We start from the raw sequence: 5,363 nt of genomic DNA on the forward strand, positions 1-5,363 counted from the left end.
GGGACAAGGTAGGAGGTGGGTGTTCGGAGCTGGCACTGGGGCTGGAGGCGAAAGCCAGATTCGCAAGGAAGTCCAGAATATGCAAAGGAGCCCAGAATATGCCACTTAATTCAGAAAATGTTAATGAGCCCAGAACATGCTGATGACTCTGGGATATGTAAATGAGTCCGGAATAGGTTCGGGAGTCTGGAATATGTTAATGAAACAGAGATCTGTTGAAGCCAAACAAGGGCTTCCACCCGCTTCTCCCACCTCCCCAAAAGCCTATCCGAGGAACACAAAATGTCCTGTCAAGGCCCACTCAGGAGGGGCGAACTCCACCAGAGTGCCTTCCCTTCATGACTGAAGCAATACGAATTTCTTCCAGTGTGTATGTTTTTTGGAGGTGGTTAGATCACCGGTAGGTCTATATACTCCTGGTAGCTTTGCCTTGGCCCTCTTATGACTCCGGTTCATAAAATAGTTTGGAGAGGGGAGTGGAGTTGAGTGGCTTTTTTTTTTTTTTTTTCCCATTAGCAGTTTGAAAGGAGACACCTGAATGTAAACCCCTGGGCTGGAGTAGTGACGTCAGAGGCAACTCCCTGCACACACTTTTTTGTTCTCCCTGGGGGAAGAGAGAGAGGCCATTTATTTTTCCTGCACTGCCCTGCCCCAGGTCTGCTGAGAAGGGCAAAGAAGGCACCTGGACCTGACCCCCAGTAGATAGACAATCACCAAAGGCCACCCCCCACTTCCTCTGGGTACTCAGCTTCGGCTTTACCAACCCTTTGTGCTACAGGCAGTACTGAAACCCTTCACAAGTTGTTACCCTGCATCAGGGAAGACCCCTCACCAAAAACAACATTCCCCCCCCCCATCACTAGGAACCAAAATGGCAAAACAACAACAAAGTTGTGTATTTATTATAGAAATACATTTTCTTACCCCTACCCCCAGGGAGATCAGCTGATCTTTACACAGGGATATTTGTAGATATTTGTAGTGTGAGGGAACAGTACTTGAAATGTAATAAATGTGCTTTCCCCGGCTAGCTCTGACATGGCAATTCTGTTAAGCTTTTTATCGCTCACCGACATCACTGCTAATGAAAGGGTTAAATCCATTGCTGAACTTGAGGTCTCATCAAATTCAAAAGTTCTCCAGTTTGATTTAATCCCACTTCAAGTCTTCTTGCAAGGTGAGCCTTGCTCAGTCCAGAAGCTACAACTTGCATTTAGGTTTCTGTGTACCACCCCCCCACCCCTTCCTGACCCTCCTCAGCCGGCTTGCAGGTGAGCAGCCCTGCCCCGCCCCCAGCCCCCACCCACTAATTTCACAGCTTGATGTTGTAGGTGGTCGTGACCCTGGGGACAGACCGGGGAACTTGAGAGCCACCAGCTCTCTGGGGCCTGGGGTGGCCAGTGAAAAACCCTTGGAGGGAGGGGGTGACCCAGAGAACTTTCCAGAATAGGAAGTCTATTCTCTGGCCTTCTGTGTGGCTTTGTTTTAGGCTGTGGATGGCAATGCCCATGCCTTCCCAGTGACCTTCCAGACTTCCTGGCTCGGATGTTTGGATTTGATGGCCAGTTGAGGGGAGGTGGACAGCCAGGCCTGGGTCAATTCTAGAACCCAGCTGGGGCCTCTTGTTGGATGTGGCAAGTCCCTCTTGCCTCCCTTAAGGAGGGAGGGATGGGGACCATAAGTCATACGAGGACAAGACTTCCCCGTGCTGCCAACTTGCCTCTGGCCCTTCACCTGGTGGCCTTTCCTCTCACATTCTGTCTGAAAGGGTATGTGCCAACTCATCTGGGAGCTGGCACCCCAGCCCACCCAAAGCCGCATACAGCAGTGCATGCCTATAATCCCAGCTCTGACTCAGCAGGTGGAGGCAGGTGGGACCTCAGAGGCCACCCAGACTTTGCGGGTCCTTGTCCTGAGACCTCTGGGAAGCCATTGGAAGGTATTCCCAAGCAGAAAATTCCATGCAGCACACTTGGGCCCCCAAGCCTGATCTTCCCCCTCCTTGAACTTAGTGCACAGGAAGATGCCAAGGGGGCAGGGAATGGAGGAAGCTGAGTTTTTCTGGAGGCTTTTCCTAGCCAACGGCTTGAAATAGAGGAAAAGAAACAAGCAGATGGCAGCTCTGTCCACCCAGGCCTTCATTTTACTAAACAAACAAGTAGCTGAGCGATGCCAGGCGTAAGTCCTTCCTCCCCCGCCCCCCCACCCACCCAGGAGGCTTCAGAATGAAACAGGCATCTCACAGCCCAACCTCTCCCTCCCAGCTCCACTTTACCATCCTGTGGACACCCAGTACCCAACCCAGAAGCTTTTCCCTGTGGACCCCAACTGGTGAACGAGCCCCCCACTCCTGGCTCCAGCTTGGGGATTTCAGTCACTTCGCCACCCCTCCTACAACCCTACCAGTGTCCAAGAGAAAGAGATTTCCCAACACATGCAACCCTCATGAGAACCTCTCCAGCAGTTCCCTTCTGAAAGCCATCGTGAAAAGAAAAAGAAAACCTCCCCTCCTGAAACTAGTCATGACTTTGGGTTCTCCCAACAAGAGCCATTCTGTCAGCTCCCCCCGCTCCCAGCTCGGGCCTGGGGGCCAGCTCACTGTCACTCAAGATACCGGAGATCAATTAAATGTCAAGCTTTTTCCATTCACAGGCAGCTGCCAGTAGACAAAAACGCTTTTCAGAAACTCTTCCTTCCCTTTGGGATTCTTTCCTTAAAGCTTTTTAAATTAATGTGACAGCGGAGATCAAGCTCTGTCTCAGACTCCTTTCCAGAGATGCACAGAGCCAGCTTGCTGAGCATGGCAGGACTGAGTCTCCCTCCCTCCCTCCTGCTCTCTCCCCTCCTTTGAGTCCGGTTGATTTTCCAGTACTCATAGTCCTTCCTTTCTCCCTCCCTCCCTCCCTCCCTCCCTCCCTTCCTCCTTCCCTCCCTCCCTCCCTCCCTCCTTCCCTCCCTCCCTCCCTTCCTCCTTCCCTCCCTCCCTCCCTTCCTCCCTTCCTCCCTCCTTCCCTCTCTTCCTTCCTTCCTTCCTTCCCATCTCCTTCTTCTTCCTTCCTTCCCTTCTCCTTCTCCTCCTCCTTTCCTTCCTTCCTTCCTTCCTTCCTTCCTTCCTTCCTTCCTTCCTTCCTTCCTTCCTTCCTTCCTTCGGGTTTGAACTCAGGGTCTCACACCAAACGGCTGAGCTTGCTTAATTGGTGCTCTACCATTTGAGCCACACCTCCAGTCTGGCTATTTGCTGGTTAATTGAGATGAAATCTTGAGGAACTTTTCTGCCCAAACTGGTTTTCAACTGTAACCTTCCAGGTCCTGGCCTCCTTCCTAGCTAGGATTATAGGTGTGAGCCACCAGTGCCCAGTTAGGAACATGAAATTCGATAGACGTCCTGATGTGTCAGGAAGCCACCAAAAACACAGCATTACTCATGGCCAGATTTATACACAAATGACATCAGATTGTGAAATTGCAGAAGTCCCTCTCCACCCACAGAGGCTTCACTGAAATGAGTTGGGAACCCCCCAATGGATGGAGGCTTTTCAGGGTCACTCAGGCCAGCCTAGTACACTCCAACCAGACAGAACTGAGATTACATTGCTCTCCATTTGACCTGGGTAAAACAAAGCTCAGGTTTCAGAACCCCACACTCTTCCTCACAGCAGCCGCTGCAACAATTCAAGACAGCTCACAAGGAGAGGTATTTGTGTGTTTCGGGGGGGTGTAGCTTATAATATGGGGGGGGGGGACAAAATCACTTGGTAGTTTCTTGATAAATAATTTCCCTTGGGGAAGACCTTGATTTTCTTCAATAGCTATGTACTTCTTTCTTTTAATTTATTTATTTTTGGTTCCTGTGCCAGTCCTGGAGCTTGAACTCAGGGCCGACACACTGTCCCTGAGCATTTGTTGCTCAGAGCTAACACTCTCCCACTTGAGCCACACCTCCCCTTCCAGCTTTTGGCTGGTTAGTGGAAGATGTGACTCTCAGGCTGGAGGCAGGAGAGGGGCCAGTTTTCATTTCCACTGCTGTCACTAGCTGTAGGTGTCATGCAGATTACAGAACCTGCACTCAGGAGCAGAGTGGCACTACCAAGAAGAAGTTAGAAGCTCCAGGGAGAGGGAGAGGGCAGGAGTCCTCACAGGGCCCCCTGGGGTGTGTGTGTGGGGGGGTGATGGAGAATCTAAAGTTTTGGGGTTTTCCCCCCATTTGTCCTGTAAATTCTCCCCCTGTGTTTGCAGTAATAAGTTGAACAAAATAGCCATTTCTTCATTACTCCTTGGTTTGTCTGTTGGCTCTTTAAATTGAAGCTAAATGCTGGGCTGGTTTTAATGTGGGCCCACAGCCAGGCGCTGGTGGCTCGTGCCTATAACATGAGCTACTCAAGAGGCTGAGATCTGAGGATTGCAGTTCGAAGCCAGCCCAGGCAGGAAAGTTCCTGAGACTCTTATCTCCAATAAGCTACTCAGAAAGAGCAGGAAGTGGTGCTACGGCTGAAGTGGTAGAGCACTAGCTTTGAACACCAAAGCTCAGGTGCTGAGTTCAAGCCCCAGGACCAGCAAAAATAAAATAAAGTGGACTCACAATGAACCTTCAGATATTTAAACTACACACTCAGTGATCTGTGTATCAGCTAGGATGCTTTTAGTTGAAAGAAGCAGAACCCCAGCTTACAGTTACGTGCACAGAAAAGGAATCTGTTGAATCATGTAAATATAAATAATAAGCCAATGCCAGTGCCAGGAATAGCTTGATCAGGGTGCTGATTCCATTTTTCTGCAATTTGTCTTGGTTCTGCCTTCATTTTGTTTTTATATTCACATTTATTATGGTGACAAAATGTTTGGAACAGCTGCATGCATCGCATACTGCTGAAGAAAAGATTGCTTTATCTGGATTATCAAACACAAGTCTGTTCTTTGCTCTGATTGAGGCACTTTGAGTGACAAGTCCACCTCAGAGTCAATCATGCTGGGAACTGCTATGATCTGACTGGTTGAAGTGGAGACTGTGCTGTTCTTCTACAAAACAGTGGGGTCCCTGAGTTGGAATCTCTGGCTGAGGCCAGTTGGGTTCTAATAATGCACAGGCTTCAGAATCTCTGATTGGCTGAGCCCAGTTGGGGTCCAATAATGGGCAAGACTCAAGAATCTCTGATTGGCTGAGGCCAACTGAGGCAGGGTTACAATGATGCACAAGAATGGGAATGTCTGATTGGCTTAGACTACTTGAGGTGGGGCTTACCTCTGGAGCTAGGAGTGGTTCACTCTGTGAGTGACAGGCACTAAGGAGAGGATTAAAGCATTCAAAAATCACAATGACCTCAGGCCTTTATTAAGGGACAGCACCCTGCCCCTGCCCCCAGTTC

The sequence above is a fragment of the Perognathus longimembris genome, chromosome 3 (assembly GCF_023159225.1).
Source record: "Perognathus longimembris pacificus isolate PPM17 chromosome 3, ASM2315922v1, whole genome shotgun sequence".
Lineage (NCBI taxonomy): Eukaryota > Metazoa > Chordata > Mammalia > Rodentia > Heteromyidae > Perognathus > Perognathus longimembris.